The sequence below is a fragment of the Hemicordylus capensis genome, chromosome 3, assembly GCF_027244095.1.
Source record: "Hemicordylus capensis ecotype Gifberg chromosome 3, rHemCap1.1.pri, whole genome shotgun sequence".
In the NCBI taxonomy this organism is placed as follows: domain Eukaryota; kingdom Metazoa; phylum Chordata; class Lepidosauria; order Squamata; family Cordylidae; genus Hemicordylus; species Hemicordylus capensis.
Window position 1 is genome coordinate 119,960,853 of NC_069659.1, and position 24,404 is coordinate 119,985,256.

Genomic DNA, 24,404 nt, shown 5'->3' on the forward strand with positions numbered 1-24,404 from the left:
AGAATTACAGGGAACTTGAGAACTTAATAGATCAAGGCCATTGTGAACAAATTAGCAAATTACACTGGTCTGATTGTTTTCTCCTCTGACATTGTCTTTCATAAAGAAGCAAGGACAAGTGCTGCATACCCAGTAGTCCTTACAAGCTCTGCTGTCACTAAACTCTAGAGGCTCAAGTGTAGGATTGATTCTTTTCCAAATCCTGGGTGTATGTTTGTAGTTAAAAAGTCAAGAAGGAAAAGAAACAAGGGCCTGGCTCATTTTGCATATTTGTACAGACTCATTCTTAGACACTTAATCAGAGCACCAATTCATGCTGCAGTCCAAGAGGAGGTTTTCTTGAATTATTGCTGTTCACATAGTGGACTATTAATCTGCTGTCACGTGTTTTCCTTGGAGGAACAAAGTTCCTTCCTGAGGAGGTCTGATAGGTCACGTAAATATCCGAGTTAGGAAGCTCACTGTGTTAGTTTCTTTTGATTTGAGTACTAATCTCTCTGAGGACACTGAGAGGAGAAAACTTGAGGAATTCCAGTTGTGTGTAGATTTGCATTTTAGTAAAAGCACAAAACTGCATTATACAAATGTTAAAAATCATCTCTTGCTTTCTGTAATTCCAATGTTCCTTGCACTGTCAAATGAGATATTAATGAAAAAGGCTATGAAATTCCTAACATTGAAGCCTCTGCATGGATCTACCATACCTAATCCTCACTTCATCCTATTTTGATTCTTTAAGAGGAGTCCGAAAGCACTCGGTGTTTAATAAATATCTCATATTTTCAGTCACATATAGAGGTATTTCCCGTTCTCACCAATGTTGCTAGGCTCCAAGGCAGGGTTATACTCTTGTAGGAAATATCTTTTTCATTTGTACAAGAAATGGTCCCAAGAATAGTTGCAACCTTTTGAACTATAAGAAAAGTTAGCTATAATTAAAGATAAAGGCTGGTGGTGGTGGGGGGGGGAGGTTTCTGCAAAAGTTCCCACTCTTTGCAGGCCTCTTAATTCCCAGGCTGATTTTTGGGCCTGTTTGGACCTGCAAAGATCAGTGTGGTGGGCATTTTGGAGGCTGCCATGCACTGGTGGCCATTTTTTTTTAATGGCCACCACAATCAAAATGGCCACCGCGCATGCTGAAATGGCTTCTGTGAGGCCTGGCATAGCCTTAAAAGTTTTTTTTTAAAAAAAAAAATTTAAATGGCACCCCCCCCTTAAATTGGTGCCTGGGGCATGTGCCCTGCCTGCCACATCCTAGATACGCCCCTGCTCAGAGTATTGCTTATTGTGAATCTCTCCCAGCCAGCCTCCTGTGCTTTACCAGCTTTACTCAAAGTCTGGCCAGTTGAGCAGAATAGTAACAGTATGTTTTGCTCCATAACCCCATTTCTGCAAGGGCTAGAGCTTAGCTTTTTAAAATATAAAAATTGGCACTCTGGGCAGGCTAAGCGACCCAGGTGACTTGCTTAAAATCTGGGCAGTACCCAGAAATCTGGGGGAGATGGCAACCTTATAACTAACCACTTATAAGTATTTCTAAAAGGTTGTGGTGTTTAACATGTCTATTTTTCCTTTTATACTTGCATCCTTTATTATAACCCTCTACTAACTTGTATTTGTAGCACTGTTTTATCTGTAGATATAGCAGAAGACATACTTTAAAATTTCTTAGGACTATAAAAAGGCATTCTTTATTCTGTGCATATTTTTTAAATTGAGAGAATGATCATGGAGTTACAAATCCATTCTAAGCAATCAGGTGCTAGGAACCCCGCCCCCTTGCCGGCATGCACACACAAAGAACACAGCATCCTGTTTAGGGCTACATTCAGCTTTGAAGGTCTACATGTATTGGGCCTTAGTCATTTCCTTTCTGTCCATGTTACATGTCCATGTTTGAAACTCCCTGATCATTCTGAAAGAGTTGCACTGGCTGCCAGTTTGTTTCCAAGTCCAATTCAAGGTACTGGTTTTGACCTTTAAAGTCCTTAACAGTTTGGGCCCTGGATACCTGAGGGACTACCTGCTTCCAAGGGTTGCTGCCTGCTTAACGAGGTCATCTGAGGGGGCTATGCCCTGGGTGTCGACAATGAGGGAGGCTCAGCTGTTGTCCACGTGGGTCAGGGCCTTCTCTGTTGCTGCCTCCAGACTCTGGAATGCTCTCCCAGTGGCTATTTGCTCCTCAGTATCTCTCACAGTTTTTAGAAAGTGTGTGAAATCCTGGCTTTTTACCCAGGCTTTTATATGATTAACTCTGCTGCTGCTTTATATTTTTGAATTGTAATATGGTTCTTGTATTTTAAATCTTTTTTAGTCAGATCTCTTTTTATATTTTTAGCTTAACATTTTAATTGTGTAATTTTTATAGTCTTTTTAATTTTTTTGATGTGAACCACCTTGGGATTGTTTTAATGAAAGGCGGTATACAAATTTCAACAATAACAAGTAAATTAACAGTAATAAAAAATAATGTTACAGCAACTGAGTAAAATTGAAGAAATCCGTCTAAATGAGTGTGTTTCCCTTTGCAAAAGCATCTGTAAACCCTCCTTGGCCTTGGATATCCCTGTGATCACACATGCAAATCCTCTCTAATAAAACGCTTGGTGTCCGTCCGTGGACGGACACCAAACGTGCGTTCGTGCCTGGCCTGTTCTGGGCATGCGTGCAGCACATGCCCAGAACAGGGCAAGGGAGGCACGAAAGGCAGGACCCAGCGGCCATGTTGGGGCCGGGAGAAGGAGAAGTGGCCGCCGCCCACGCCAGGAGGAGAGTGCGGGCGAGGCGGCGGCACAGCCGCGGCCACGGCCAGAGGTGGCGGTGGCCGCGGCGGGGCAACTGGCGGCGGGAGTGCGGGTGAGGCGGCGGCGGGGCCAGAAGCGGCCGCCGCAAATAAAGGAGAGAGGCGCCGGGGGAAGAGGTGGCGGGGAAGCTGGCCGAGGTGGTGGCGGAGCCGCCGCCGAGGCCTGGCGCCGCCAGTAAAGCCGGGCGGGGGGGAACCTTGGGGCCCGATCCCACCATTCCCGTCCCCCCGCCAAATTACTAAGGGCCAAATTGGCCCTGAAAAATGCCGCCGCCGAACCGCCCTCCCAGCTGCCCGATCCCACCATTTGTACAGGAAAGAGGAGCTCGCTAGCAGAGCTCCTCTTTCTGCAAAGGCTCTTCTCAAACTGGCGCTTTGAGCGGAAAGGATGCCCTTTCCGCTCAAAGCGTCAGTTTGAGAAGAGCCTTTGCAGAAAGAGGAGCTCTGCTAGCGAGCTCCTCTTTCCTGTACAAATGGTGGGATCGGGCAGCTGGGAGGGCGGTTCGGCGGCGGGGGCCGAAAGCATTACTAGCGCCCGTTTTTCAACGGGCTAAAATTCACTTGTATTAGTATAAATTGGGGTGAACTTGGATATAGTCCAACTGTTTTTGTTTACTTTAAAAAAGGTTAACTAACTAGAGGCCTAATGTGTACATTTGGCTTAATGGTCCTGTATACTGTGTGTATGTATGTACAGAAAGACCTCTGTTGAGTGGTTAGTTACTGATGTGGTTACTAACATAATCTAAATAATGACCTTGGAGTGTGTGCTGCAAATTTACCTCAAAGCTGCCATTAAAAATACGAGGGCCAAAATAATTGAAATCCTTGGGAAATGATTGGTCATCTATTTAATGTCCCCACAGGACTATTGGTCAGAGTCAAACCAATAAGACAATTGACCAGACAATTCATCAGGGTTTGACCAATGACCCTGGACGTTATATCTAAAAGACTATATTTAAAAAACTGCATTTGATCTGCATATATAAGGGGTCTTCATTCAGAGTGAAAGGAAGACTCTAGGTGAGGGTGCAGGAGGCACATTTTATAAAATCCCAATACAAGAACTTCCTAAAGGAAAAGAAAGCCCAGGCCACTAAGAATAACTGGACAGAACTAATAGAGGCGTCTAAATCCAAAAATCAGGCTAAATTTTGGAGGCTTCTTTCACCTTTCGTAGAGAGAACACTCTCATCACGAGCATCTATTATTCCTCCAGAGGCTTGGGAACACCATTTTTCTCAATTATATAAGAAGGCTTTTTATGTCATTTAATATGGACTGGATGAATGACAATCTTCGAAATGGGAACCTAGTCTCTTGTTCAGAGGTTGAAAAGCTCATTATACAATTTCAAAATCACAAAGCCCCCGGAAATGACTTCATTTTTATTGAAGCTTTAAAGGCGAATATAGACTTTGTTTACTTATATTGATAATACAGCCAAAATTCCAACTGATTGTGGCCTTGCAATAATAATTCCTATCTATAAAAAAGGTAGACAAAAGAATCGGGCAGATTATAGGCCCATTAGTTTACTTAACGTAATTAGTAAAATCTATGCAAGACATTTACTACTTAAACTTCTAGATAAGATTGCTGCTAATAATATTCTGGCACTGGAACAGGGAAGGGAAGGACGTTCCACCATGGAACACGCTTTCACCTTACAATCCTTAGCGGGAAAGTATTCTCAAAGACCGGGTTCCGCTCTTTGTGTAGCTTTTATTGACTTAAAATTGGCATTCGATTACGTCCCAAGAGAGAGGTTATGGCAAAAATTGATAGAGCTACAAATGGACAAACGACTACTCTTGCTAATTGTTGGTTTACACACAAACACTCGTTTGAAGGTACGATACAACCTGAGTGGCCTCCTATCCCTGGAGATTTCAACGTTTAGAGGGTTGAGACAGGGATGTATTTCTGTGCCCATTTTGTTTAACATCTACATAAACTCGGTGGTCTCTTGCTTGACTATCCCTTCCATTCACCCCCCCCCAAACTAACAAATAGGAGTATACCCATATTACTATATGCAGATGACATGGCTATCATGTCTCAGACGCCAATAGGTCTAAAACGTGCCCTTAGACTCTTTACATCCTTCTGTGCCAGAGAGCTAATTGAAGTAAACTACTGTAAAATGAAGGTAATGGGCTTTGCCCAGTGCCCAAGGTTACATAATTGGCTTATGCATGGACATAAAATCGAACAGGTGAACTCCTTTAAATATTTAGGTGTAGTCTCTCATTCATTGGGTTCTAGAAATGCTCATATCAACTCAATTAGGCAGACTGCTCAACTTGTCATAAACGAAATTAAATCTTATCACTCCACGTGAGGGGGATTATTTATTCTAGCTACAATTAGGCTTTTTACTGCCAAAGTGTATCCCTTACTTCTATATGGTGCTCAGTTGGGGCCTGTTAACAACTTTGCACCTCTAGAAGCCATACAAGCTAAGTTTATTAGACACACACTGCAAGTCCCTTGCTGCATACCAAACATGGTAATTAGACGTGAGGTGGGACTTATTAGGCTTGAGTCATGTTACTGGCATTGTATCATACTGTTCTGGCTAAAATTGGTTCTAGCTCAAGGGGTATTAGCCTCCTTAATAATGATGGATGGTTACAAATTTAAATGGAAGTCTCTGGTTATAAATAAACTAACTTAATATGGACTTTCCCCAGTTGAACTAATCAACCTAGGATTAGATAAGGCCACGAAGGTGGTTAAACAACACATTTTAGATATCGAATTACAGGAGGAATTGACTGGTCTCAAGAGTTATGCAGGGAACCAAACGATCAACTATAAACCAGCGGAATACAAGTGAGATATTTCTGTCTAAATTTAGATGTGCCCTGGTTCTTGGTGGCAGGTTTGGAGGGCAGGTTTGGCTTTTTCTTCCTGACTTTGCCCATGTGGCACTGGGGCTATAGAAAGTACTGCTTTCTATATTATGTTATCTTGTAATGTGCATTCTATAGGAATCTGCATTTAAGATTAATTTCCCCTCTTTTGGAAAATCTCCCTGGACACCCAGATGACTTTTACTTAAATTTTTAATTAGCAAACACCAATAAGGAGATTATATGCAGACTGGCTAAGTTTTGTTATAATGCCTGTAAAATTCGCACTGAGTCTGTGTAACTGTATTCTTTTACTGGTCAATGACTGAAATAAAAAATTATCTTATCTTACTACTACAAATATGTATATACTGCTCTTCAACCAAAGTTCAACCATATTTATGTACCACTCCTCAACCACCTAGAAAAATAAATACACAAATAAGATGGTCCCTGTCCCCAAAAGGCTCAGAATCGGGGGGGGGGGACTTAAGGCAGATACCACCAGCAGCACTGGAGGAATGCTTTGCTGGGGTTGGATAGGGCCAGTTGCTCTCTCCCTGCTAAATATAAGAGAATCCCAACTTTAAAAGATATCTCTTTGATCAGTTAGCAGGACTTGTGTCATTAAGGGACATAAAGAGGAAGCCTTAGGAAAAACACTGAAAGGAAGACTGTAGCTGGGGACAGAGTCAGAGCTGAAGGAGGAAGGGCAGGCCGAAAAGAGATGGTCACTGGGAGCTAAAATGCTTGTGCCTCTTCAGAGGGAAAACTCACTGGGGAAGGGGAGTCATTGCTGGTTGGAGTTTAGTGGCCTGAGGAAGGACTTGAGTGGGAACTTCAAGCCATGATGAAATGGATAGGATGTCAGTGACTAAGGTTCTCTGGTAGAGAATGTGAATAGATGACAGTAATAATGTATATGAACATATATTCGGTCTTTCCACTAACTAACTGAGGTATCAAAACAGTTACTTTCACATAAAGAGAGCTGAAATTTGGTACATAGTCTGAAAGAAAAAAATGAAAAACCTAAACTAGGCATTTGCAGAGTTATAATACAGCAGAAGTAGCCCATCCATAACGTCCTTAAGCACATGAAGTCACTCTGATTTGCCCACCACAACAGATTTCAGCCTATTACATCATTCTATGTTTACACACAGAAGTGCTTATAACTTCTCCAGGTAATGAAGCTTCGTGTTTAAACACCTGGTTGTTTGGAGGTAAAGTAGATCTCCAGAAAAGTCCAGTCATGTCCGTTTGAAAGACAAACAGACCTGCAGATATTGGTATGAGTTAGCACATTGAAAAGGAAGTGAATATTCTTGTGAAGACTTCCAAGTTAGCTTGTAAGGAATTGATACTACCAGCTCATTAACACCTTTTCAGCAAGAAGTCAATATAGTTTTTTAAGCTTCAAGAAATGAGATAAGTTTTCCAAATTAATATCCGACTCTGAAAACAAAAACAAATCCTCAAATATAAAATGGCTTTACAGCTAAAGCCAGTATATTTTAAACAACTTGGGGTTTTTCCTAGCCATATCAGCTTGCCAATATTAAAAATATCCAGTATCCAGAAAACGCATTTTGCCATTTCAATTTTATTTCATAAATGTGCAATATCCTATATATTGTTTGTAAACTATATTTACTGACTTGCATATTCCATAGTTCTTGCCTATGAACATGTTTCAAGATAATGGAAATAATCCAATTAGTAAGGAAAATGAGGATTATATTTTTAAAGAACACTTTATAATCATTTTTGTAATGTGTATTTTTAATGGAATTGGGTTTGGGGTACATACCTTGCAAAAAGCTCCTCTTTAGTGAATACTTGACAGTTGAAATTAAGGACAATATTAGCAGAACAGGCCAAACATGTTACCTACTATTCTTTCAAGCTAAGCAATTATTGCTAATGGTCCAGATGGTGCACATCAGCAGCAGCTGCTGTTGTGAATAGTGCAGTCTGGCTTAACTGTACCAGAAAAGGAGAGTAATCAAACAGCCCGAAAACCTTCCTGGAAAATAACTTTGTATTGTGAAAAGACCTGTCATAGATTTGTGACAATGTCATAAAGGTATCGACATTTAAAAACATGGTGGGAGGAAAGTTAGGGCATAGCCATATAACAGTTATCCATTCAGCACTAAAGCAGAAATACAGGAAGAGTCCTAGAAGAGCAATATCATCATTCTCTCCCGTGTTTTTCTGCTAGAAAACCAGTTTGCAAGTCTTCAAGGCCAGTGCTGATACTGTAACATAGAATGCCAAGAACGTGGGATGACATGAGCATTGATACAGTACTACTTTTTGTGTATTTGTGCATATGTGCTCATAAAACTGTTTATTTCATTCAGTTCAATGAGCACAGACTAAGAGGGTCAGAAGAGTAATCAATTGATGTCTTGCAGCTTTGCTGTCTGTCAGTGACATCGACATCAGTTTGTGTTGCATCTTTAGATCTGGAAAATGCCTTCAAGGCACAACATCTTGGGATTCTCCCAAGCATTGCTCTTCATAATGGTGGCACAGAAACAAGATGAAAAACAGCAGGTACCTTATTTAAGAACTGTTATTGCTTTTTCTTAAGAGTAGCTTCATCTTCCAGATCAGTCCTACTGGCTAATGTTAAACCAGTTAATCTCTCAGAAGTCATGTACAAGCACATTTAATTAAAGACCACAAAATGTGGTCTTTAATTAAGGGTATCAGGTCAAAACACAACCTACAAGAGATCTGTGTAAAGAGCAGTGGCTGACATCCAGACTAAGCAGTGGCTGACTTCCAGACTAACAAAACACCAGTACAACAGGAGAAGCTCCAGTGCTTTTGAAGAGTTCAACTAAATTCCTCTGCAAGCTTAGCAGTGGGAAAATATTTTGGACAACTTCTCCTTTCCTGGAAAACACTCGGAGCCACCTGAAAATAAGTTCCAGAGGGTTATTTTCTGCAGCCTGCAGGGACATATTTTTGGGTGAACAGAAGGATTATAGGAAAATGGGTGTTGGTCGAAATTCCTACACACATACTAATACTGGTGCAACTTTAGTCTGAAACTTTTCAGAAGCACTGTTACTACACGGGTGCTTCTTGTTGGTTCGTTCTTCAGGATTTCAGCCAGTGTCTCTGATCTTTTTTACAGACACCCTCAGGTTATCTTTCATTCCTGCTCTTCTCCACAAAGTATTATATGTTGAACTATCTTGGATTTTGGAACTCCAAACATTCCAGAATATTTGGAGATGCATTGAATTCAAAATCAACACTGTTATGACAGTGTTTCAAAATTAATTTTGTTTTGACAGATCCTTGACATTTTAGTTGCCTATTGCCAATATTAAATCAAGTTAATATTCTTTAAAGATAGATGGGAGCAAGAAAAAAACCTGATACAGATTACTCAGCGAACCCACATACCTATTTTGAACAGGATTAGCAACAGCATTTGACCTAAAGGCAAACTTTTGTTCCAGCATAAATCAGTTGTATCAGCTGGCCAAGGTCTCTTGAATTCAGCTTGCCAGAAAGAGAAGCAAACGGAGAAAGCAGGAGGTGGAGTTTATAGGTCAGCCATGGATTTTGTGTAATTCATTTGTTTTTAGTAGCTTTATGAACCCAAATCTGCCTAAGATTTAGTAAAAACATCAATTTGTCATAGGTTTTCTAAAAAACATGGAAATGCTGGCAGTTCTGCAAGAAGCATAAAAGTAAATCATGCACTCGGACTGTTCAGCACAAAAAGCTTTGCTCATGCCAGTGAATCTAGGCTTTCATGTTTAGCACCTAAGGCTTTTTCAGCATTACTTAAGGCTGGAAAGTGTCCTCATTCCTCAGCACAATAAAACATTAATGAATAAAAGCCTGGATTTTTCATGGAACACCTATGGGTTGTTTTTTTAGCACAAGTAAGATCCTCTTTCACAGCATGTGGTCCCTATGTCCTGTACTGAATGAGTCTGATACATGCATGTGTTTATGTAAATGGTTCTCTCTCTTTTTTTTAGCACGGAAATGGCTAAGATGAATGGAGGATAGATTGTAAAATTCAGTACAAAAACCTAGTGAGCTATCTTGAAAGTCATTTGGCAGAAATAACTAGATGATGTTCAAAAGAGCTTGTCTGTGAGAAGAGAGTCAAATTCAGATCTTGCATGAACTATTTATTTATTTGTTTGATTGATTGATTTCTATAGTGCCCTTCCAAAAATGGTTCAGAGTGGTTTACATGAAAATAAAACTAAAATCCATTAACTGTTAGAATCAAAAACTGTAAAAACAACATAAACCCATTATTAAAACATTTAAAACAGTTTTTAAAACCCTGGAAAACCAGCCAAACCTTTACAGTTTAAAAACCCTGGAAGGCCAGGCCAAACAGGTTTGGGGGTCTCCTGAAGGCCAGTAATGAACTCAGATTGCGGATTTCTGCCAGAAGTGCATTACATAGCCCAGGAGCAGCTACAGAGAAGGCCCACCTCTGAGTCACCACCAGACATGCTGGTGGCAACTAAAGATGGACCTCCTCAGATTATCTTAACGTGTGGTGGGGATCATGCAGAAGATTGTGCTATTCCTCTTTCCAGAGAATAACCTGGTTTGAACATACAGCAGAAGAATGTTGTAGAATTCTGGTGTGTGTGTGTGTGTGTGTGTGTGTGTGTGTGTGTGTGTGTTGTAGGTGTGCACACATGCAGCATTTGTGACTGCTGTCCCACATAAAAAATCTTTCTGCAAGTGTAAAAAAAAAAAAAAGCAAAAAAAAAGCAAAGCAGAAGAAAAAATATTATTCCAAGCTGCTTCCGGCTGTACTAATTTTCTACATTCATCTGGGATCTTCCCTAGACTTGGGAGGCTTGTTCACAAGCCCGTGACAATCTATATCAACTGTGCAGGGGTGCTGGAGTACCTCACAGTTATCAAGAGCTGCTGGGGCGGACATCCAGGCCCAGCAGTTGCTCCGGCCACCACTGCCATTGGGGGGAAGCCTAATTGGCTCAACCCTGGCCGCCACCCCTCACACGCGCACATGGCAGCTCAGCTGAAATTATGAAAGGAAAAACGGAGGTTTGGAGCGGTGAGGCAGGAGTGGGGTGGCTGCAGGAGGTCCCCCTGGCCATTTGGAGCCCCCAGGACCTTGGAGGCTATGGACTGAGGTCCCAAGGTCCGGGGGTAAGAGTGCCTGTGCTTAGAAGACCCCCCCCCCACCCGGTACTGACATGTTCCATTGCTATAGTGTGTTGTGTTATGACCCATGGTTACAACAATAAACTTATTCTGATTCTGACGTGTTCCATAGCCATGCACCTGCTCTCCCCATGTTCAGAATTTGCCTCGGCAGACAAATGCTGAACACAGGGCGACCAGGGGCTATAGCATCAAGGGGGGTAGCTAGCCGGCCCACTACCATCATGAATACCTGATATAAGCTCTCATCAAGTCTCTTTCTAGCAACTTTAAGACATTATTAAGTGACAACCTGGTAACTAGCTGTACTTTTATTCCAGGCCTCTTTAAATAACACAATGGGATTTTACAGATTGCCAAGTGGGGTTTTGTTTTTTTGCTAGTTCAGGTTGTTTTGTAAGTGGAGCTGTTATGTTTATTTGTTTTAACAGAACATAGAAATGTTATTAGAAGTCTTAACTTCAAAACAGCAATGTGTGAATGTCTACCAGGGTATTATACCAACTCACGTTCTACAGGTTTCTTCACTTTACAGTTGCTAAGCTCAGAAGAGAATTTCAGCTTATCCTTATTTATAAAAAATGTTGGTAGCAGAAGTCATATTTGCTTATAGCAATCTTCTCAGAATGCCACCAAGGTTGAGTATGTTTAAGTCTTATTGACTTTTTAAATTAGGGATGTACACAAATCAACTTTTTTTTTAATTCGATTTGTACCTGAATAAAAACACTCTCTATTTGTTTTGGTTCTGCATCTCCCCCCCCCCCCCGAATCACCCCAGATTCAATTTTTACCCAAATTTTCCAAATCTGAACTGATTCGGGGCAAAAAAAAAAGGTTCCAGGGGCAAAAGAGTGGAGTGGCTGGTAGTGCCCAATGGGTGGAAGTTACCACCCAAATTTCAAAGAAATTGGGCAAAGGGGTAATATTTTTTAAAATTGGTACTTTTTAAAGCTTTTCCCCATAGGGAATAATGGGGATTTTAGCAGCCCAGAGTATATTCACTGGTAGGAAATAAGAGCTTTCATTTCCTACCAGAGAATCAAGTCTCAGAGAAACACCTCAGACATTGAAAACAACAAAACCAGTGCCCCATGGACTTGTAGTTTTGTGGGTGGTTGACACCCTATGTACACTACACCACAACCCGCACTGGATCACCCAGGTCCCCCCTCCCCGGAATTATAACTGAGGCTGATGAAATCCCCATTATTCCCTATGGGTAAAAGCTTAAAGAAGCACCAACTTACCCTTTCCCCAATTTCTTTGAAATTTGGGTGGTAGCTTCCTTGCACCCATTTGGCACTACCATCCATAACAACCCACTCTGGTGCCCCCCACATGGAGCTATGAGGCTGCTGAAATCCCCATTATTTCCTAGGGGGGAAAAGCTTAAAGTCATGCCAACCTCAAACAAAAAAAGTTTAAATCATTCCTTTGCCCAATTTCTTTGAATTTGGATGGTAGCTTCCACCCATTGGGCAATACCACACAACCCACTTTGACCACAAAATGGAGGTCCGAATCTCCAAATTTTTCAGGACCAAATCTGGGGTGATTAGTTTTGTACGTGAATCTGGGCAGTTGAGCACAGGGGTGATTTGTTCTGCTAAAAATCAGCCAGATTTGGGTACAAATCATTTTGTACTCGAATCAACTCACACATCTCTACTTTTAATGGGATGGTGATGATAGGATAATACACTTAACTCTCTTCCACTGAAATCAATGGTATTTGAATCTGGCTAGATTTGTTGCCCCTCACCCCCATGTACACACATTTTCCCTATCCCTATGTATTTTTCTGATAGGTAGTCAGTAGTTGCTGTGATGAAGGAAAATGTGTTTATATGTGAATGTTTTGTTGGCAATCAGATAGTAGTGAGCAAAATCTGGAGCCAAAGGGTTACATGAAAATGAAGAAAACTAGTTGTGAGTTGATAAGAAAAGAAGTATATTGGAAACAAGTGGAGGAATGGAAACATCTTGGATCTCACTGCCATGAATGTTTATTGAATCTTTGTTATTGAGCTCACATGGCTCTAGAGCAGGCCCTTTTTGCAGTATAAAGTAGTATGAGGTACAGGACTGCCATTACAGTAAAAATGCTGCATTTGTTATATTATGTGCCATCATGAAAAAGCTAAAGAGCTAAAATGTCATCCTTCCCCCTAGGCTTGCTTTGAATGTCTAGAAAGGATATAAAACCCCTTTTATTGTTTTTATTTGGCAAACTGCAAGCTGTCGCAGCATATGTATTTGCTGGCAGAGGCAAAGTCTGCTTGGTGTAGCGAGGTAAAACATGAGCCTTTCATGTCTGGAGACTTGGCAGAGGATGAACAACTGGAACTTGTCTGCTTGTTTCAGATCAGCAGCTGGTGTACAATAGGTGAGTTCACAAAAGCACCTTTGCAATTTGGCAGCCTTGCTTGCCTTGCATTTTAATGGGTAAACTGCTCACTGGCTTGTGGACAGCTTTCTTGCTGCGTCAGTGTTAGGCTAAGGGCACAGTCATGAAACTCAAAAGACAGTACATGACACTTTCATTTACAGTATGGTTAGGGATGGTGGCTGGTAGTCATGGCAGTAGTAGTGGTCCTGATGTTACTTAGCATTTCACCTGTTGTTCTAGTCACAGAGACTTACAGAGGCCAGGCTGTGAAACTGGGGCAAAGCAGGTTCTGGTGAGCATTAATTTGTTCAGGATTGCCTTTGAGAGCGGTGGTATGGATAGGTGAATGTTGCTCAAAGTGCAATGCATAGTATTCCAAAAGGACAAATGACCTTAAGGGACATTAGTTCATCCACCAGCTCAGCCGCTAACCCTAAATAGTGTTCTCATGATTTTCCCCATGCTTGTTTGGCATAGTGGTCAATGGACAGAAGAGTATCTGCAAGGGCTAAAGCAGATCTATGCTTTATGCTCCTAATAATAATTCAGTGCTTTACACAAAGCAGAAATCTTCAGTCCTTCTCCTGCAATTTTCCTTCTCCTTTTCACTGGAGACACTACAGATGACCATGTGGCAAGAGTTTTTCTGAAAGAAAATGCTGTGTGCCACAAGTGGTTATGTGTCTGTCAGCTTGTTTCTGGGCTAGTCATGTCTGTAGATGTAGTTGTAAGTTTCGTGTATGTTTTTCTCACACTGTTGTTGGTTGGTGTGTTGTTTTTTAGCTAGCACAGCTAAACATGAAAAGTGTTATGTAAGAAATCTGGAGTTACAAGAAGTAAAATTATTGTTGGGTAGAGGGGGAAATAGAAGTAGATGCTGACAGGAATCCATATAAACCATATTTCTGTAGAAAATAATATTTATAGATACATAAGGATAGAGCACACTTTTAAAGGATGTAATGTGTAGGAAATACAAAATTAAAGGACAATTGTTATTGAAGAAAACATTTATGCACATTACCATTGGATCAAGCTACCCAGTTCTCATTATAATGAGCAAACATTTATTTTCATGTCTTCTTTTTTTTACATGCCACAGTAAGTGGAATTACTGGGGATATTTATTTTGTTGTAAGAAAGGTTGGTATACTTATATTTCTGTGTGAATTCTTTAGGAAAACAAAATATGTACTATCACGAGCACATTCTTATTAATGACTAAAAGATTCTGTAGTGTGGAAGTCCTATGGGATCTTATTTAAACAAAAACAAACACACTTTATACTATCTTGCTGAATGCTTAGGCAGTGTCATAAATGATTTAATGTGGGCAGGAACAAGACTACAGGCATAAAAATGACAATTATATGGTGTTTAAACTTCATATTTGTCAATCTCCAATTGGATTAATCTTATTATTTATTTAAAATACATATATCTACTTAAATATAAATAAGATGGTTTTCTGCTTTTTCAAACCTGAAATACTGCAGGCTGCATCCTGAGACTACATTGTAGTCAAAATTGCTGTTAAAATTAAATCAATAGCAGTCTGCCTTCTCCCACCCCCATACATTTGCAGACTATCTGGATTTGTAGTAGGGATGTGCACAAAAAAGATTTTTTTTTTTTGTTTCAAGCTCAAAACAAAATGCAGATGGCCAAAATGTTTCATCAAAATGGTGGTCAACCTGGCTGTTTCAGTGGAACAAAACTTGTAACGTTTCAAGTGTTTTGGCCATAGTGAACAATGGGGAAACTCAAAACACTCCATTGTTTCCCATGGGTAGCTCCTGGGGCACCAAAGTGGGTTTTGTGGAAGGGCATGATGGGTGCTATCTACCATACAACCCACAAAATAAATGGAAAAACAGGTAAGTTTTAATAATTTTAACAGATTTTTGACCTTTACCCAAAATCCTTGTAGGAACACTCAGTATAGTCAAAATGTTTCAACATAGAAATGTTTTGCACAACCCACACTACCAACAGATATATCTGGAAATATTTGTTTTGGTTTTCCAGAGTCTTTCTCTTCATTAGCAAATAAAAGATAAAACTCAAATCTGCAGTGATTTGCAAATTAAGACAGATTGATATGATAGAAATCCTCCTTGCTGGCCTCTGTTTGTCCTGTGGCTGCAATAAAAGAACAAACTCCTTGCTGGCTTTGATTATTACTCATTTGACTTGTTTACTTGTTAACATTTCTGTTTTGTACTAGGTATGTGTACATTCCATAAAGTTTATCATGTTGGTATTACAGAGCCGTATCTTAGGGCGCTGAGGCTACAAATCTATCCATCTATTAAAAAAAAAAGTTCATTGAACTCAGTGGGCCTCATTTCTGAATCAATATGGATAAGAGTGGGATATAAGACTAATAGCATCCTCCATGTGCAGATAATTTTAGAACTCACTTTCACACACTGTGACATTAGCTCAATATGGAATACTACCCAGCCCATTTTATAATGAGCTCAATCAGTAATAACATGTGGCAATTGTCATAATTTTTCCATTAAAGCCTAGTTTTCCGCAGCTATCATATACATGTGGAGCTTTGCAGTAGGAGGGGCTGTGTTGTTATACAGACACAATAATGCCTATATAGTTGGTATAAAAACTGGACTTCAGGCCTGAAATTAGGCCTGAAAGTTCTGTCAGTCATAAAATCCAAACTGCTTAAGAGACTGACTAAATGAAAAACACCCCAGCTCCCAAAATATCCTGCAGATCTATTGAGAAATGGCCAAGATAACAGCAGTTTGAAAATTGACCCCAAGAAGCAGATTTAACTTATTGGAAACCTAAATTCAGCCTTTTGAAATCTACCTTTTTTTTCTTCTTCTTTGTTTTCCCCTTGTCTCTTAAAATAGTTTTAAAAATTCAGGTTATCTGTAAACTACCTCTTATTTTTCTAATCCATTAAGTATATGCATTCCATTGATAATATAAAATCAAAACACGCTAGCTTGCTTGCTTACATTGGTTTAACCCTTTTGATTGAAATAGAACTTATTTTGCTTGCATGCAAGTATACCTTAAAGTGGAATTTAATTAGCTTCCATCAGTTTGATAGGGCCCTGTGCAAAGCCATAGAGGGTTCAGACTCGTAACAGCTGATGCTAGATTTATCTCAAGAAAATATAGTAATACATTTTATGGCCCATTTGTTTACATCTTGTTTGTAAATGCTTAAGACAGAAGAGAACACGATAAGTTCCTTAGAGGAATTATGCTTATAAAGATGGTTGAATTACAGAAAATAAGTCCTGCTTACTTTCCTTTGATCTGAAGATGCTTTGTGGCACACTATCTCTTTCAGTGTGTATTGAATAGTTTTACCTTATGGTAATGACCATCTGTCCCCTATTATGCCCAGAGTCAGCTGGAATTACCCCACGGGTGGCCCTTCCATGAGGCGAGGTGAGGTGGTCACCTCAAGCAGTGTATTTTTGGACAGCCACATGGGAGCAAGATGGCACAATTATATGCATAATGCTGCAGATAAAATCAAAGGATAAAATGGAATGTATACATGATCTCAAAGAAAATCCATCTAGTTGTCCCTCCCTTATACAAACACTGTTCATAGCATTTGTGTGAAAAACTGGGAAGACATACAATCCATAATTATCCTGTTAGATTGACTGAGGCATAAAGAGGTCACTTCACTTGCAGAGGGATCAGGGGACCCCTTGGCTTAATTTCTGCCAAGCTGCTACATTGAATGACCTTTATATTTTACATGAAGCTTCCTTATTCATTACAGAAGTTGAGCATTGAGATAATTAGTAATATGAGTGCACACACAAAAGTTTGAAAGGCACATAAATACCAGATCACATACCAGTTTTTAACTTTGTAGTGGCATAATTATTATTCTCTGAAGAGTACAACTAATTTAACACTTAATTATGTAAAATAAATTAAATGCAATGTATTCAAGCTTTGCAGTTAAGGCTTTTCCTTGCCTAGCTCAGCTCCTTATAATCCTTGGAAGAGACAGCTACAACCCTATTGCTGCTCAAGAGACTCGGTGTAACCTGATTGGCACTTGGTTTATAATGGGATTTTTAGAAACTGAATCGGTTTCTCATTGAAGATGAGGTCACATACCTTGTTAGTGTTAGATGCTGGCTCCTTCACCTGTTCTTTGTTTCAAGTCTTTATTTCTACATTGCATCGTATCCTTAGAATGGATGATCACAATACAATAGAGCATCATGAAAACAGTGGTCCCTCTAATTTTTTTTTAATCTCTGTGCAGAATGAGTTTTGGGCAGCAGTATCAAGGCACGGTGTGCACATATGCATTCGGAGTGAGGCCTTCCTAATTCAACCTGAGCGGGATCTAAAATTAAGATCGGAAAATTAACATCAGAAAACTTGTGAGCGCGTGCACATGCTCTCGCCATAGAGGGAACAGTGCATGAAAATGTATATAATCCCACAATACAGAAACTATATCCATCTAGATAACTGGCCATCTCTAAAATAGCAATGCAAAGAAGCTAATTTTATCACATCCTTGCTATGCTTCAAATACTGAAGATATGGTAAGATCTGCTTTAACATGTTATGGGTTGCTACAGATAAAAATCTCCCATGGTGAATTAAATGGCTACTGTGCAGCTCTGTGTTGTCCAATCCCCCCACGGTCTTCTACTTAAGAAAAGAACAGCCGTGCTGGATCAGGCCCAAGGTCCATCTAGTCTAGCATCTTGTTTCACACAGTGGTCCACCAGATGCCGCTGGAAGCCACAGGCAGGAGTTGAGGGCATGCCCTCTCCTGCTGTCACTCCCTTGCAACTGGTATTCAGAGGCATCCTGCCTCTGAGGCTGGAGGTAGCCTATAGCCCTCCAACTAGTAACCAATGATAGACCTCTCCTCCATGAAGTTATCCAAACCCCTCTTAAAGCCATCCAGGTTGTTGGCTGTCACCATATCTTGTGGCAGAGAATTCCACTAGTTGATTATGCAGTGTGTGTAGAAGTACTTGTTGTTCCTAAATTTCATGACAATCAATTTCATGGATTGACCCCTGGTTCTAGTGTTATGTGAGAGGGAGAAGAATTTCTCTCTATCTACTTTCTCCACACCATGCATGATTTTATAGACCTCTATCATGTTTCTCCTCAGTCATCTTTTTTCTACACTAAAAAGCCCCAAGTGCTGTAGTCTTGCCTCATAAGGAAAATGTTCTAGGCCCTTGATTATCTTAGTTGCCCTCTTCTGTACATTTTCCAGTTCCAACGTCCTCCTAAAGATCTTTAGATGTATCTAAAAATGTAGTGTTTCATAGATTGCCTGCCGAATCCTTCATTAAGCCACCCCATCTCTTTCTGAAAATGCCTTATCCCATCCTAGAGAGATCTGAATATTTTTCCACTTAAAAACTAATTTGCATGTGCTTCTAATTAAACTGTATATAAGTTCAATGCAGCTGTTTGCATTCACTCTGGTGGTTTGGCTTGAAGTGTGGGGAAATAAGAATAGCATATTTACAGCCCATCTGCATCTCTGAGAAGGTACTATTACAGCAGATTTGAGCTGCAAACCTTTGCTGAAAAGTGACAGGACTTGCCCTTGGCGACAAGACTTGCCCTTGGCCTTCCCATCTCCAGTCTGGTCTGCTGTTACCTTAGGTTTTGCACTGGCAAAGTGTTGATGTGAGACTTTCATAACTGTAGGTCTTCAGAAAGCATTTTGTGCAAGCCATCTTTCAAGCCTGTAGTGCTTCACTATAGCTAAATGTACAGGCTGACATCCAGATTAACACTGCACTGGTGCTGTGTGGGAGGGGCAGTTTTTCTTGTTCTCCTCTTTCCTTTGAAACTCTCTGCTCTCAGAGACATATTTCTGGGAGATAGTGGGCTTCAGAGAAAAGAAAAGTGAAAATTGCCTTTCCCCTGTGGCACCAGCACAGGGTTAGTCTGGATGTCACCACAGAAAAATATAATCTGGAGTCAGCAGGGGGACTGTTCCAAACAAGATCATTGTGAGAAATGGCCACTGGAATATATCAAACACGCTCTGAATTTAATATAGTTTGACAGGACAGTGTTTGGTATTCGAGGTGGTTTTGGGGAGATGCAGTGGTAGGAAACATCCTGCATGCAGAAGTTTCCAGGTTCACTTCCTAGATCTCCAGGTAGGGTTAATAAAAACTGGCCTGTATCCAAGCTAAGAATTGTGCATGGGAACACTTCTAAGTCCAGAGCAATTTTTAGCTATTCCCACCACCTCCTCCCGCTGCAGATGTGTGTGCCTCCTGAAAATATCTTTTTGAGGGTGGGGGGTCCTTCAGAAAACTGAGAATTGCTCCTCTCAGCATAGTTTGGATTAATATTATTCAGTAGTTTTTTGAGTTAATTTGTACTACCTGTAACACCTCTGACTGTATCCCAGAGAACTATTGCCAGTCATTGTAGAAAATACTGAGCTAGGTGAACCAGTGGCTCAGCTAGATATATGGCAAGTTTATGAGGCTGTTGTCATGACTAACCTAACCCTGCCTGGGTTGCCCCAGGCAGGGTTAGGCTGGTTGTGAGAAGTGGTGGGATCCTCACAGATCCCTCCGTTCCCCACCCACCAAACCCTCTTAATGAACCCAGCTTTTAGCCGAGGTCAGGGATGCTCGTGTATCCTTAACCTGGCTACTGGGTGTCATGTGGCAGCCTGAGGAGTCACAGAGATGGATGCATAGAGTGCCTATTTGAGGGGGAATCCCCAGTGCATCATGTGTTATGGGTTGCATTGAGGGATGCGTGAAGGCCAGAACAAGTAGTTTCTGCCCCAGATCCCTCTGCCCTGCTCCATACTTCACATAAGAAGATAGGCAGCTGCCATATACTGAGTTAGACCTTTGGTCTATCTAACTCAGTACTGTCTACACAGACTGGCAGAGGCTTCTCCAATGTTTCAGGCAGGAATCTCTCTCAGTCCTATCTTGGAGATGCCAGGGAAGGAACTTGGAACCTTCTGCTCTTCCCAGAGCGGCTCCATCCCCTGAGGGGGATATCTTACAGTGCTCACACATGTAGTCTCCTATTCAAATTCAACCAGGGTGGACCTTGCTTAGCTAAGGGAACAAGTCATGCTTGCTACCACAAGACCAGCTCTCCTCTCCTTAACAGCTCCTCACAGCTCTCCTCACAGAGCTGCATGGAGCAGGGCTGCCCATTTGGCCATGCAGGAGGTGCCTCGAAGAGGATCTGCTTGGTCATCTGTGGGGAAGGTAAGGTGAAAGCAGCTTTCCCCCTGCACCCTCCCTACCTGGCCAGGGCAATTGTGTGACTCGCCCCTATATGTTCTTATGAAGAACTTAAACTGAAATTTTATTTTAGTTGTTAAATATAATGTATGTAATCTTCAGTAGCCTGGAAAATATATAAATTGGTATCATTGAAGTTTAATCTGAAATTAGTGGTTCTTGAGTAACATGTTTGCAACAGGTATATAGTTTTGCAGACTACTAAATTTATGTTAATACTGTAAGATATAATCCTACACACTTTTTGTAAATAATGATCTTTTCGCTAACAGAGCTAATTTATACATTTACAGATTTGATGGTAAATTTTGGGCTATAGGATGGAGATCATACTTTTTCTCCTCTTTCTATAAAAACCCAAGCTTCCTTGCTTGTTCTAGTAAACTAGCACATTAGAGTCTAGGGTTTGCTATAGACCCCTCCCTGATATGCCAGTTTTCTATATACAGTGTTTTTACTTCACTTTCCCTACATACAATCTGAAGAGCTATAATCCAAACTTATACCACTTTATTCTGCATAATATGGAGACTGGCTCTAATAAAGTCAGACAGAAATTACAAGAGAAAAATTTAACTCGGAATTCCTAAGGAACCAATTCCTAATCAAGACTGATAAATTGTTCTTGGAGTGGTTTGTTTCGTTTTAACTTGGATTTGCAACAGTTATATGTAATGTCAGAGTTGGGTGGAGGAAAATGGGAAAGTGGGTGGGGAGGGAAGGTTGCCAGTACAGAATGTGTGCAATTGTATTGTGTGCAATCGATCCCGTAGCCTGATCACTGAGTTCAATGTTAACCACCTTGGGATTGCTTTAATGAAAGGCGGTATATAAATTTAACAATCAGTCAATCAATCAATAAAATGTTAAGACCCATCGAGGTCCAACTGTATTCCTGCCACTTGTAAACTTTGTGCATTTCCTTTAAATTGTAACTATAAAGGTGAGCTAAATTTTGCAGCTGGTGGGGGAGCACACTTGTTAATTAAAGATGTAATAGTTTTCATATATTCTGTCTATGATATTTTCTTCATCTATTTAACGGTTTTTTAAGTGACTTGAGTTCTGTTTATAATAAAATCAGTTGGGACCTTCAGTTTAAGTTACAACACAATTGCTAGCTAGAATGTGTAACGTATTTTCTAAATAAAATTGAATTTCAAATGTAAGGATCTTGTAAACTTAATTTGTCACAACCATGTTCTTGGGCTTTTTGCACTCAGGTTATTGTTTGTCAGGAATTTTGCCCACAGTGAAGTAGTAGTAAAGTGAGATTTCCAAGGATGCAAGAAGTTTTATCTCTCTTAGCCTCACTGAGCAGGTTCAGATGTGGAAAGTAAATAGGAAGGAACTGGAAGTTCCTGGCAAGTTTGCGTTCCCAGTCCTTGTTGGTACTTTCTCTCCTTTCCATGTTGTGTGAATCTGGAAATATTGGGTTGGGTGGACATTCCCTGCCCAACGTCTAATGTTGGTTACAGATGTCTGATGAATGTTGGATGGCAGAGGGCTTGACATTCTTCTCCTGGCAGTTCTGGGTTTGTACAGCATGGGAAAGAGTGGAAGTACTGGTGAGTGCTCAGAGTGTGGGCTCACCAGAAACCTCCAATTTTCTCCTCCTCCTTAGTTTCCACAGGTCATCTGAACCTGTGTCCCTCTTACCATACAGGGTTGTTGGAAAGTTTACTGGAATAATGCACAAGTGCCCTTAAACAATGTGTTCTGAATAGTCCAATAATACTTTGTTTTGATATGGCATTTCACTATAAAAAGTGAAACTGCTACTAGAAGACAACTGGTATCCACAAAAATTGGACAAATGTAGCTTTCCTCCTTGATTTTCAGTACTAAAGTTCAAAAAGAAGGAAAGGAAAACAAACTAGTGCTTTCTCAAAGCATTAACAAGAGTAGCTATTCTTTTGTAAGAACCTGGGTTTGTCATTGTTTCCTCCGTTTAAAAATACTGACAATAGGTTGTGGAATATTGTACATTGTGTGGCAGCTGCCAACACAATTGGTGCTTTCTAAGAATCATTTAGCCATTACAGAACAAATGTATAGTGAACATACGATTCATAGAAGTGTAGCCTAATGATTTTGCCCTAATTATATTTTGTAAAGCTATTTTTAAATTTTTGTATATTTTATCACAAACAATTTACATAGCAGTTTTAAGTGTGCATAGTTCTCTACGGCCCTTATAGGATTCATTTTGAAAACACTGCCATTGATACAGCCTCTTTAGTCCTCTCCCACCATTAGTATGGAAGAGGGCCCATAATGTTTAGGAGGACAGAGGCAGGGTAACAGATGAAGAATTGGTGAGAATCCTAAGGCATTGACTAGTGCTGAAAAGAGCTTTGTAAACTAGCCATAGAGATGCATGACAAATCCTTGACCTCTTATGGTCTTACCTTACATACTTGAAAGATGATTGGCTTGAGGGGGTTCAAGTTCAAGAGAAGAAGTCTGTGTGTGTCTTCAGTGTTTTTCAGTCTATCTCCTGTCTTCCTTTAGGGGTGTTTGGAAAATTGCATTTTTATTTATGAGGAATTACGACAAAAAGGGAAAGCTGAACTCCTATGCACATTTATTTCCAGTGGACTTGTTTCCAGTAAGTATTCATAGGATCAGACTGAGAGAGTAGTCCTGTTCTCCTTGTATGGGAAGTGGGACCATGCCTGTTCACCACAACTCTGAAGTGGACACATCAACCGTCCATGCTTTCCCAGCAGTTGTGCTTTTGGCCCTATGCATGTACAGCTTCTCCCACACTTATGCCAAATGCATGGCCGCCAAGCAGTGTGGCCCGCAAGGACGTTGAGGAGGAATGAGTAAACATAGCTAATTATTTTTCTCTGGGCATCCAATGGATTCATGGCTGATTTGAGCCAGGTCAAACTCTAAATTCATATGCTAAAACTAAAACACACTGGATCTCTCAAACAATATGATGTATCCCCTTTTAGGAGATACATAATGCCAGTTCAGATGAGCTCTTCCCATTTACTTGCTGTGGGTAAAAAATTATACCTGTACATATTTTACAGATGAAAACAGGGCAGTTCTGTGCATAAGTAATAAGGCTAGGAGGATGGTCTGGTAAACACAATCTATGCCCACTAGCTTAGCCCATGCAGAGCATCTGTGCACTAGTACTTGATTGGTCCCCCCCGCCACAGCCACTCACCCCAGAGATCTCCCCACCCTCACCTGAGTCCCGTTCCTTCTCCTCCTCCTCCTCCTCCTCCACCCCCATGCTTCATTGCCATGCCCCCACAACCCCCTGAACCTTTTTTCTCTGTCTCCCCCCACCCATCCAGGTAGCCTGCTTTGCTCCACCACCACCCATTCCAACCCATCCCTAGGAAATAAAGACAGCATGCTAGCTTTCTCCTTGACATGCTAGTTTTCTGTTTTTCTCACCTCCTCCACAGGCTCGGCTTTCTCGCGTGTGCTCACTCTTTACTCACTCTCTGTTCCCCACCTGGCGCACTTTTGCTGCCTCACCTTCCTTACCCTCCCACCAAGGGTCTGTCTTTCCCCCCTTCCCTTTCTCCTGCAGTTGTGTGTGTGGGGGGGGGCGGGAATCAGGGTAGTAATCCCTTTCCCTCAGAGACAGACGGAAGGTGGTCTCATGCTCTTCTGCTCTCCTCGGCAGGATTGGTTGTGGCTGCTGTGAGGGCGGAGCTTGCCATGTGCCACCTAAGCCATAGCCAGATAGATAGATAGAGAGAAAGAAAGAGAGAGAGATGTCAGAAAGCAGGGATCAAAAGTATATGAAAGTAAATGGCTGCAGACACCAAATGCTTTCAGGCACTTTCACACTATACAGCAAATCAAATCATATACCGCCTAGAGCCTTTGGAGTC

General features: G+C 40.9%; 1 protein-coding gene and 1 long non-coding RNA gene across 7 annotated transcripts in view; one reads left to right on the plus strand and one right to left on the minus strand.

Annotated features, from left to right (window-relative positions):
• MID1 (midline 1) overlaps positions 1-24,404 on the plus strand; it is a 325,882-nt gene that overhangs the window by 239,382 nt on the left and 62,096 nt on the right. The gene's annotated exons all lie outside the window — the stretch shown is intronic.
• LOC128350265 (uncharacterized) lies at positions 17,388-24,232 on the minus strand. Its single transcript, XR_008319219.1, has 3 exons — positions 23,959-24,232; positions 22,947-23,043; positions 17,388-17,612 (listed from the first exon to the last, which is right to left on the minus strand). It is a non-coding gene; the product is annotated as an uncharacterized LOC128350265 (long non-coding RNA).